Source organism: Macrobrachium nipponense, chromosome 9, assembly GCF_015104395.2.
Source record: "Macrobrachium nipponense isolate FS-2020 chromosome 9, ASM1510439v2, whole genome shotgun sequence".
NCBI classification, from domain to species: Eukaryota; Metazoa; Arthropoda; class Malacostraca; order Decapoda; family Palaemonidae; genus Macrobrachium; species Macrobrachium nipponense.
The window spans coordinates 100009187-100021799 of NC_061110.1; the positions used below are offsets into that span (position 1 = coordinate 100009187).

At 39.3% G+C, this 12613-nt stretch overlaps 1 long non-coding RNA gene across 2 annotated transcripts; it reads left to right on the top strand.

Annotated features, from left to right (window-relative positions):
* The first annotated feature begins 1910 nt into the window (after nucleotides 1-1910).
* Nucleotides 1911-10429, top strand: LOC135217843 (uncharacterized). 2 transcript variants are annotated; one of them, XR_010315206.1, is made up of 4 exons: nucleotides 1911-2038; nucleotides 4303-4387; nucleotides 5671-5772; nucleotides 6788-10429. It is a non-coding gene; the product is annotated as an uncharacterized LOC135217843 (long non-coding RNA). The 2 variants fall into 2 exon arrangements; XR_010315207.1 differs by lacking the exon at nucleotides 5671-5772.
* The last annotated feature ends 2184 nt before the right edge of the window (nucleotides 10430-12613 follow it).

Genomic DNA, 12613 nt, shown 5'->3' on the forward strand with positions numbered 1-12613 from the left:
TGTACTGCTTTGCTTGTATTTACATTTTTATGTCATTGTTGCCAGAAGTCTACCTTCGTTACGTAGAGCCAATCATCCATCGAGAAAGAGGGAAGAAATGCTGTCATAAGTTACGTAACGAGTGCGTTCCAAACCTTTTCTCTGAGTAAGTTGGCCCGTCTTCAAAAAAAGTAACTTTTACATTATAAATACCAAATTTATTCAACCTACGTAATGCAGAATACAGTCAAAATTTATGTGTAGATATAATGTGTATTCTGAATAAACGTTATATTTATGAAATGCATAGATAAAAAGTTATTGCGAAAAAACCGTGTTACAGAGGCCCTGAATCTCATAGTAGGCGTCTATGATAATGTAAATAATTATTATTAGTTATAAATTATTAGTTGATTAATAATGTCAGGGAATGTTATAAAGGAGATATAATAATTCGGTTTTGCTACATAAATCATGAAAAGTATTACTGGAACACCTACAACAGACCCAGCTTGCAACGCGTCCCCCTACGAACACCAGATTTCCCCTACTATAGGGGAAACCTCCTATTCCCCTGTCGTAGGGGAAATCTGATGTCCGTAGGGGGTAGGGAAACCTCCGGAGAAAATTACCTTTGTGTAGGGACAGTCCCTTATTTACCTTATAGTTTTTTTCAGTATTCTTGATAAAACAAATAAAACAACATTACTCATGTAATTAATAGGCCCTATCCTTATAAAAATATTAAACATTACAATTACAGTATTAAAAACCTGGTATTTGCTAATTCTAAGGGGTGTCTATTTCAGGTTCAGACTATACTCTTGTTTTTTTTCCATCTGTCCATCCGCCTGTGGCGTTTTCGCATGGTAACACTGCGTTCCGGGCTTTACATAGTTATCGCTATGTGTAAGTTTTAGGTAAAAAAAGGATATCTTGGTGTAGATTTGCAACTGAAAAGTGTTTTAATAATTTACTGTATGCGAATTACACCGTTAATATTCGAAATACGATATTATTTAAAGCCCAGGATACAGTGTTACCATGCGCAAACACCACAGGCGGATGGACAGATGTTTAACTTCAGTCTCGCCACTCGCCAGTTCCTGATAAAGATTGTGACGCAAGCTTCATCATCAATCATGTAGACGTTGTTTTGGGATTCCTGTGATTAAGCCTACCGTAACTGTAAAGGTTATCGGGTCCAAAGATATAGGAAGAAGTGACCAAGAGCAGAGCAACTTGACTATTGGATGTTATCCTATGGTAAGGTGGAAAGCACGAAGGGAAGGCTCACAGCAAAATGTGTGTTAAGGAACTGGTGGCGGGAAAATTGGAACTCAGCTAATGAGTATGTTTGTTGAACTAAAGGTCGCGACTGTATGATTAAAGCAGAATTGACTGTCATTGCAACGGTAAAGTAAAAGAAAAATTATTGCTTTGCAGAATCAAGGTACTTTGAACAAATATACAGAGCGAAATTAACTGAATTCTCAGTGATTGATGAATTATATTAAATGCATTAACATTTGTTTTAGAAATGTATTTTCATGGGTTGATCAAAACAATTGTGACATCCATGATTTTTGCAATATAACATTCTAAAATTTATTTGCATTTATTGTACTTTTGTAATTTTTCTTTTAAAACCTAATTTTTCCCCTTTTAACAAAATTCTGCGATTAACTCTTATTGTTGGATCAATGTTTGTTGTAATACGATAATTTACCATTCATTTATATTCACTATAAATACATTCAATTTTTCATGCATATTTCTTTTACCAAGTTCATTTTTTATACACATAAAATATGGAATGTTTACTTTCAATATGAATTGGAACTAAAGAGTAATACTTCTTTTTTCATTTATCTTATCATTTGGTGCTTAGGGGGAAAGTAGGGGAAAATCCCCTCTGGTAGGGGAAAAGTGAAACGCTCGTAGTGGGGTGGCAACACTGCTGAGTTACAGTGGTCCCAAATGCACGCCGCTACCGAGACTTGCAATCAGATCCATCCAATTTTTTAACATCACCATCAGGATAACTTCTAAAATAAAGGTAAGATAAAATATCTGTATTTGAAGGTGTAAAATTTTAGAAAGTTAAATGTGGAGGCATTTGAAATAAGCCCTGTTTTGGTTTAAGGGTGACTCCAGGGTCTCTTATGTTACACTTAGGCCTAATTTCTGTCATGTTCTTAGGTCACATGCAAATTTAATTGCATAGGATTGCATGCAACGTTTATATATGCAATTTTATTATTTATTTTCTTTGTTTTACAAGAAATAGATGAGTTTGGGTTATAGCGTATGACCTTAGGCTAGCACCCTAGCTTATGAGTTCGAATGCAGTCGTTTTCTTAGAACACTTGCATATTTAAGTGCATAGGATTGCATGCAACGTCTATATATGGAATTTGAGTAATTGATTTGTGGATTTAGATGAAATAAGAGAGTTTAGGCAAGAGCCTAGGACCCTAGACCACCACCATAACTTAGGGGTAGTTTAAAGACGGCCATTTTCCCAGGTTAGGGACTTGCATATTCAATTGCATGATTGCAGTGCTGTCTATTTATATATATGCAGTTAAATAATTTCAGTAGGTGTCAGGACGTGTTAAAGTACTTTTTCTGAAGGTGGGTCCGAACACTGTTAAGGTTGCCGCAGCTAGTCCACTCGGTTGTTAACCCTAGTAGTCAAGAATCTCGAGTTATGGAGGGCCGCACATAAGGTGTTAGAAATACGGCATAGGTAAAAAACCAACTGCAATATAAGTCTTTTATGTCTTATGAAAACATTCTGTAGTTACAAAAAGGCTTCACAGGAAAGGAGAATGCAACACATAGGTAATGCAACGTTGCCTTTAACGAACTTGATATTGGTACGGCAGCCGTACCCCGATCGCGGTAGATATTGGTACAGCAGTGAATTGCGCAATGCGCATGCGCGACCCCTTTTTTTTTTTTTTTTTTTTTTTTTTTTTGTTTTTTTTTTTTTTTTTTTTTTTTTTTTTTACCGCCTTAGACATATCAGTGACAGCAAGAAAAAGGGCGACGGAACAGCGTGAATCCCGGATACTAATACATTAGTTTTCGCCGAAAAACAAATGTTTTCAGGCTTTAACGAGCTGAAAAAGCCATAGACATCTATGAAGACTCAAACTTTCAAAAATTGTGTATACATAGGTCACGAACGATCGAATCGGCCCTAAAAAGAACTCCGGAGAGAAGATTCAAAGAGGATTATATATAAATAAATATATACGTACACTACCATCGTGCCTTTGGTGACTTTCTCGGCCCTTTATTCTGCCCGACATCGGCAGTTGCAAAGGGCCTCCTTTATACACTTTACAATATTCTTTTAATTCACTTCATTTGGTATTACAGCTGTCGGAGAAGACGATAGAATTTACCAGCTAGTGAAATGGCAAAATTAAACAAAATTTCAGCTCTATTCCTAAAAGCCGAACTCTGGCCACATAATACAGTATGATTAGCAAACTGGTAAACGGATACAGCTAACTGCCGTACCTACAGGAAGTCAAGAGCGCAATATGGCAGTAACAGCACCACTGACTGACAGAATTTGCCGTACCCCGACCACACTTACGTTATTTGCACGGCAGGAAGTCTGAAATTGACGCATGCGCAATTCACTGCCGTACCAATATCTACCGCGATCGGGGTACGGCTGCCGTACCAATATCCTGTGCCTTTTTTTAATCCTCTTATGGACTAGTATGACATAGTTCGATGAAACCAGTTTCAAGAATGTAAGTACCTAATTAGGGTTAGTCAATTTTCAGCTTGGCAGTTGGCCCCAAGGACCGTACTGTACGATGTTTATTTTTGAAGGGTTGGGCCATACTGAAAAGTTATTAGCAGCCCCAGGGCCACAGGTTTCATAGGCCTGGCTTAGAGGTTAGTTCAAATGTCGACATTTTCTTAGGCCATTTGCATATTCAGTAGTAACATTTTTATTAACGCAATTTTGATTTTTTTTTTTTTTTTTTTCTATTTTAACCCTCAAAACAATAGAGTTTAGGTAGGCTGTCACGAACTCGAGGCTACTTTCCTAGGTTAGGTAGTTATGAAAGTGGTCATATTGAATATAATTCGCATATTCAGTTGCATAAAATGGGATGCAATATTTGTAATTGAAGGTTATGCATGCAGTATTTGTATTTGAAGCTGCCAAATCATATATAAAGTTAATTGCGAAGGCATTGTCTTTTTGAAAATACCTGTGAATTTAAAATAAATGCACGAATTTAAATTATTTTTAAACCGTAAAATAACAATGATTCCTTTGTTTACTAGAAAACCTCCAACAGGAAATCGGACTGCGCTCTTCCACCAAACCCTATAATTTATAACATAACTTCAGAGACCATCTAAAATGAAGGTAAGGTAAAGTATCTAAATTTGAAGGTGTAAGATTTTAGATAGTTATATGTGGAGGCATTGGAAATAAGCCCTCTTGTGCCTTGTGTTTAGGAATGACACCAGGGCCTCTTACTAATTTCTCCCATTTTCTTATGTCCTGGTCATAATCAATTGCATATAGTTGCATATCATGCAAGGTCTGTATATGCAGTTTCAGTAGTTAATTCCATGATTTTACTTGAGATAGAAAAGTTTAGGTTAGAGCCTAAGGCCAGCACCGCAGCTTAATGGTAACCTTCAGTTGCCTAAAATTGCATGAAATACAAATATTAAAGTGAAATGTGAAGGTATTTAGTTATTTTCGTGGTTTTACAGGATATAGAGGAGTTTAGATAAGAGCCTAGGACCTTAGTCAGCACCCTACTGAAGGGTTAGTTAAAATGTCACCATTTTCTTAAGTCACTTGCGTATTCAATGGCAAAGGATTGCACATAATGCCTTTATATGTAATTTCAGTAGTTATTTCCATGGTTTTACACAAAATAAAAGTTTATGTAATACCTAGCCTAAGACCTTAGACCACCACCCTAACTTTAGGATTAGTTCAAAGACTGCCCTTTTCTTAGGTCATTTGCATATTGAGTTGCATAGGATTGCATGCTGTGTCTATATCAACAGTTTCAGTAGTTATTTTCATGGTTTTACAAGAAATAGGTAAGAGCCTAGGATCTAAGGCCAACATCCTAACTTAGAGTTTAGTTGAAATGTGGTAATTTTCTCAGACCATTTGCATATACAGTTGCATAGGGTTGCATGTGATGGCTATGTGCAATTTCAGTAGATATTGTCATGGTATTACACTAAATAAAAGAGTTTAGGTAATAGCCTACAACCCCCAGGCCTGCACCCTAACTTAGGGGTTACTCCAAATGCATTGATTTTCTCAGGCCACTTGTAAATTCAATTGCACAAGATCACATACATTTCCTGTATATGCAGTTTCAGTAGTTATTTTGGTGGTTTCACAGCAATAGAAGTGTTTAAAATAAGAAATGCCAGCATGAACCTTAGGATACTACCCAAGGTTAGATGATTATTAAGTATGAAGGTGGTCATGTTAAATGTAATCTTTGTATTCCCTGTAATTTTTATTACATAGAATATCTGTATTTGAAGGCAACAAATATTAAGTAAAGTTAATTGTGAAGCCATTATTGTCTTTTTGAAAATACCTGTTAATTCAAATGCACAAATTTAAATTATTTTAAACCTTAAAATTACAATGATTAATTTGTTTTCCAGAAAACCTCCAAAAGGCATATTCAGTTGCATAGGATTGCATTCAATGCCCATATATGCAGTTTCAGTTATTTCATGATTTTGCAAGAAACAAGAGTTTATTAGGTAAGAGCCTTGGAATTTAGGCCAGCACCCTAACTTATGGGTTAGTTCGAAAACGTCCATTAACTTAGGCTACTTGCTTATTTGTTCAATTGCATTGTCTAGATATGCAATTTCAGTAGTTATTTTCATGGTTTTAAATGAAATGGGCCAGCATTTTTCTTATTTTTACTTGCAAAACTAGAGTTTATTAGGCTGTTCTCTATATATTTGATTTATATAGATTTTTAGCATTATGCTAAGCACTGGGGCAACATAGGCCATTCAGCACTGAAATGGAAGTTGACAGTACAAGGTTCGAAAGGTGTTACAGGAGGAAAACCTCACGGTTACGCTATGAAACAATTGTTAGGAGAGAGTGAACAGTAAGATGGAAAAAGGAGATTATGAATGGAGGTACTACAGTAAAAGATATGAAAGTAGTTGCAGCTAGGGGCCAAAGGGATGCTGCAAAGAAACTTAAGTAATGCCTACATTGCACCGAATGAGGTGCACTGACCACTACTCCTCATACAGGGGTTAGGCTGTTCATGAACCTTAGGCTACCAACCTAGGTTAGGTAATTATGAAGGTGGTCATATTAAATGCAGTTTTCATATTCAGTTGTATAAATTTACATGCAATGTCTGTATTTGAAAAATGCAATGTGAATGCATTTAGTAATTTTCATGGTTTTACACAAAATAAAAAAGTTTATGTAAGATCCTAGGAGCTTAGGCCAGCACCTAAGTAAGGGTTAAGTTCAAATGTGGCCAACAACATGAATTTGCAATTCTAAGAGGATTTTTTTATTTTTACTCTCAAAACTAGTGTTTAGGTAGGTTGACACGATGACAATCTTAAGTATAAAGGAGGTATTGTTAATTATAATTTTCCATATTCAGTTCCATAGAATTGCACTCGGTATCTTATTTGAAGGGGCTAAATTTTGGCATTGTTTAGAGAATGCCTGAGCATTTAAATGCAGAAATTATATTCATTTGCAAACCAGAGAATAACAATGATCCAACTTTTTCAGAAAATATACCACTAAAGAAACTGCCTTCCCTTGGGAGAAAGACTACAGGAACCAAAAGGCATGTAGCATACAAGGTAGCAGAAACATCAGGTCAGAGGGATGCCAGAGCTGTTGTATCCAGAGCAGCAGAATCTACCAGAGGGAGGCCAGACTGGAAGACCAAAGGACAAGAGCTACAGCATCCACAGCAGCAGAGGAAGGCCAGACTGGTACTACCTAGATATGAGGGTAAGAGCAGCTGCACCCAGAGCAGCCAAAGAACAGGAACAAAGGGAGATCAGGTTATGACAGGTGAAGGCGACAGTTTCAGGAGCCAGAACTCTAAGGCATTTCACAGCTTTGAAAAGAGCAGCATTTAAATACAGGTCATTTGTTAGCTGTCACGAGCACCTTCATGTTTCCATTGGAAAGTTGGATGTAGTTTGTCAGCACTGTAACACTCAGTGGAAAGAAACAGCTCCGGAACATTAATGCAGCAATGGAAAGATCTCTCTTCCACCTTTGGTCAGTCTGTCCGATCCACTGCAATCGCTCATGTCTGGAGATATGGTCAGTTCTTTGCATTTCCTTGACAAACATTCAAAAGTACAACCGTTTCCGAACTACATTATTTAGTGCAAAGAATTTATGGGCCAGGTCAAATGCCCACCTTCAGTGTTCAAGTTCAGGTTTACCATGCCTTCAGATCTTTGTTGCTTTTGCCAGAAGCAGACCCCAAGTTTCTTTTGAGCTACTTCACAGGTTATGCAGGTGCGGGGGTCTAAATGAGACCGCTACATATTGGGCCTTAAGGGAGGCATCGTTCTAGAACTCCAGAAGTTCCTTCATAGGCAGCACGACTACATCACCATCTTCAGAAAAGTTTTGGAGTTGCCCACAAAGAACCACAAGATCAGGCCAGAGAAGAAGGCTGAAGGTGAGCACGAAAATTGTTTCAATGTCCCCACCTTTAATAAAGGGCCTGTGGTGAAGGTCAGCAATTACTTTTAGCCCTGGGAGAGAGTGACAACACCCACAGGTCCCACAACTCCTTGCAGTATCATCTGATCTTCAGGCAAGGTGAGGGCAGCTACTACTACATTCCTCCCCCACAAGTACTACGACTCCCTGCAGTGTTGTATCCTCTGATCTTTTGGCAAGGGGTTACTACTACTACATTCCTCGCACCAATCTAGAAACTGGTGGAGGAAAAAATTATCGTAACAAAACTACATTGCTTGCAGAATCATGTTGCGTGCCAGGGACGAGAAACACCTTTTGATGTACAGGATGTTGTTTCACTAGTGTATTGTGGATGTATGTCAGTATTGTAAGGAAGAAGTTTCACTACATTTGGACCCACAGCAGGAGAGTGAGCCACCGACTACATCCACCTCCAAGAGACCATCGCCAGCGACGCTAATCCAAGGGAGTTGGGGAAAGGGGATAATCTTAACCTCAAGGGTCATTGGAAGTCCCAGGCACATGAAGAGTGCACCAAAGGTGCAATGAGTTATTAGGAATACGAACGCCCAGATCTCTCATCGTCTTCACTTTCAACCTGAAATGGTGTGAAATTCTGAAGCAGCTGATTTTTGGCTGGCTGTCACCTTCCCTCAGCTATAACTTCATTGCCAGGCACTTCAAATGGAAATTGGCCAAGATGATCAATGGCAAATTCAAATCACACATCTTCGGAGAAACTTAGTGCTGTATGTATACCATCAGGTGGCAGAAGTGCAGCCTTCCCCACCCCCACATGCTTTCCCAGAACAGTCAGTCCATCGACATCGACAAAGTGATTAGAACAAAGATTTTAGATCCACAAGAAGATCCCCTACTCAAAGCTGTCGTCAACCAAGGATGTGATCCATGGTTCCTGCAGCAATCTCAACTCAATTCAACAAGCAGGGTTGATAGAAACTGTTCAAAGTTTTCAAAGGAACTCATCAGCAAAACTGAGACAGGAGATGACAATACTTGCTGTACATGCTATACCAAAGGTGAAAACCAGGAGATGGCGGGTGTACGGCAAAGATCAATAATGCAGGTCAAGGTGGGCAACAGATGGGTTGTGCTGTACAATTTGCTCCTTTAAAGCTGTTCCAAGCCCACATCAATGTTGAGTGGTGCAATTCAGTGAAGTCTTATGTACATCAACAAGGGAAGCAACCAAGCCATGTTTGACATGAGATAAACCAGCCCATCCAGAAGTGCAGGTCTTCCAACTCAGCAGGTACATCTGCAGTAGTGAAGCTGTATGAAGAATTTTGCACTTCCAGACTCACAACAAGTACCGGCTGTGCCGAAGCTCAAGTGTTCAAATGAAAAATGGTCAGAGTCTATACAAACTGGCTGGAGGAAATGCAGGTCCCACCCATGACCACCTCGATGGCCTTCTTTGAGGTAGGTCAGGAAGACCACTTCGTCAAGTACTACACACTTGATATTCTGGCACCAAAACTTCAGGAGGTGAAAGCAAGACAAGGACATCCAACGCTTACCCAGAAATCAAATCCACAGACACCCTGGGACGTTGTTTACACAGTCCATCATTCTAGCATTGAGTGCTTCTACTTCAGAATACTTCTGCATGTTGTTTGGGGACCTACATCCTTCGGGGACCTACATCCTTCGCGAGCCTGAAATTTGACTTAGGGGGGCCAGTGAAAGGTGCGGTTTGTGGAGAGCATCCAGAACCGGGACCTTGGAGAGCAACCAGAACTGGGACCTCACCCTGGCTGAAGCTGCTGTGTTGCAGATGCCGAGGAAAATCTGGCATGTGAAAGGTGAAGTTTGTTAAGAGAGCGACCATAACTGGGACCTCATCCTGGCTGAAACCACACTGTTGCAGCTGCCAAAGAAGATTAGACACCATTTTGCTCATCACCCGTCAGCTTTGGGAAAATTACGGGATGAGCAAAGACTTTCTTCACCAAGCGAGGAGAGATAATCCAACCCCTGACCTTTGACTTCTGCGATGTCATTTATGGTAAGATGCAGACGTTAGAGTGTGTGTCTGGCTATCTTTGGGAAAACCCTGAAGATTTATGGCTTGCCTTGCCTTCCTGATGATGAACATCGACCAGTTGTGCCGAGAGGTTCTTCGCTAGACCAGCTACATCCCTGACGACCTAGCCCAGTTTGTATGACAAAAAAGGAACCCTGCTGATGCCAGACCAGTAGAGCCTATGACACCATTCTGAACACATTGACTGCCAAACGGGCAGCCTGATCTACGTGGATGCTCGTGGCAGAACTAGAAAAACATTTCCTTATCAGTGTACAACGCCATTCTGAATACGTTGACTGCCGAACGGGCAGCCTGATCTTCATGAATGCTCCTGGCAGAACCGGAAAAACATTCTTTATCAATCTTATTCTGGCCAAAGTTCATCAGAAGAAAAAAAAAAGTGCATTCGCTTCCTCTGGAATTGTGGCCACACTACTGGATGGAGGTCACACTACCCTGCTCTACTTTGAAATTGCCACTGCTGAGAGGCTCTTGTGTGTGACATTTCCAAGGGCATGGTCCACGCCAAAGTATTCTGGCAGTAAAGCCTCATCATTTGGGATAAGTGCACTACGGCCAACAAAAGAGGTATCAAGACTTTGGACTTGATATTGCAGAGCAAGCAGTATACATCAAGGGGTGGACTTTGATAGACTATGAAAAAGTTTTCACATGTAGTTATTGACCTGTGATTAATAATTTTGTCTTTAATTCATTGCTTCATTACTTTAAATAAAAATAATTGCTTCATTGCTTTAAATAAAAATATTACTTGAAATAAAAATGTTAATTACTTAAAATAAAAATGTTAATGAAAACCACGACAAGTTACTTCCTGTCTAAGGTAAATGATTGACACTCAAAGTATTCCTGGGCATTTTGTACATCATTGGGACTTGAGAACAAACATACATATTCCAAGCCCTGATGACATTTGAGAACTTCTCCCATGGCCTGACGGCATAAAGTGTTGTGAAGAATTTAATCATGAGAAAATGCCAATAAATAAAGCAAATGCTGAGCACATTAGCGTAGGTCAGGGAAAAGACAATAATAGCTATGCTAGAACTCTTAAATCACTTGCCCCTTAATACCACAAGGTAACAGAGCTCCACCCCCAGTGGTAGAGGCCCATCCCGGTAAGGCAAGAGCACACACTAAGGAGGTAAGTCACCTAAGGTAGACAAGTACACTGCTGTTTAATTAAGAAAATCTACCCATATTTTTTGATTGTGCATTGGTGCTCAACCTGTCGAGGCAAGAGCACAATCCTCTAAAGGAGGTAAGTCACCCAAGATAAACCTTTGCTGGTGAAGAAAATCTACCCATGAACTCCAGTCTGCTTCATATTTTCCACTTTGAGAGGTATGGGGATGGAGTATTATGAATATATTTCAAATGAATGGGACGTTGGTCACTGCCATATAGGTCCTTCCTTACTGACCACTGGTATTCTAGTGCAAGAGCCGTTGAACATACAGTTAAATCTATGGCAGAAGAGGGTATGCATCATAACTCGTTGGTGATCCCAAGATGCGGGATTCTCTGCTCCAAGAAAAGGATATTGAAAAAAATAAAGTACAGAAGAGAGAGGGAGAACCCTATCTTTCTCCCCTGCACCATCTCCCCACAGCCAAATGATGGCAACTATGAACTTAATGGGAACTGTGCTGTCACTTCAGTGAGACCAAAGGAGTCCAGCATTTTGATTAAAAGTGCAGTAGCAGAGATCCATACTCATATTGAAGTTAAAAGCAAAAGAGAAAATAATAAGGGTACCAACAGAAAGCCACTGACCATTCATAAATTCAACATCCCAAAGAAACAATTTAACAAGTAAAAGGACGTCAGAGCCTGAACGTAAATAACGTCAACCTTACAGTGGAACTGTCGAGGTAGTATTTCAAGTGCTGAACAATCTTTAATCAGGGATTCAGAAACAGAGATGTGTCGCCAAGAAACAAAACTTGAGGACATTATATAACCCTTGTTGAAATAGGCTTCAACCAGGAGAAAGAGCTCAAAGGCACAGGCGTTATCCATAAATCTATAAAATGTAGCATTGTCCAAGTTGACAATTCTTCAGGCTTATGCTGAAAAAAATTTACATTGATAAAAAGATCACTGTGTTTTCTCTATATCTGCAGCCTAATTTAGATCACCTATAATGTCTGGTAACAACAGGCAATTCGATAAAAAGATCACTGTGTGTTCTCTATATCTGAAGCCTAGTTTAGATCACCTATAATGTCTGGTAACAACAGGCAATTCGATATATCTATCCTTCAACACCTAATTTACCAACTACTATCCCCATTCATATTAATGTGTGATTTTAATATAATGTTTTGGTGGGGGTTTGGTTGGTAATGCATGTGATAGAATCGGGTACCATTATTGAGCAGTTACTTGACAGGAACGATATAGTTCTATTGAACACTGGGTCATCAACGAGGCATGATGCATACCCTCTTCTGCCATAGATTTAATTATATGTTCATCGGCTCTTGCACTAGCATACCTGTGGTCAGTAAGTAAGAACCTATATATGGCAGTGACCAATGGCCTATACTGATGTGTATTTCTGGTGATAGAGAAGTTCACTCTCGACGTGGCTCAGAAGTCACATATAGCTGTTGGTCCCTTTACTGAATAACCACTGGTTCCACGTCCTGTAAAAACACCATACAAACAAACATACATTCAAAATATATTCATCATACTCCATCCCCATCCCTCCCAAAGTTGAAAACATGGAGCAGATTGGAGCTCATATGAAAGATTAACACGAAATTAAAAGAATTCCAAGGACTTCCCTTCTCCAATAAATTGAA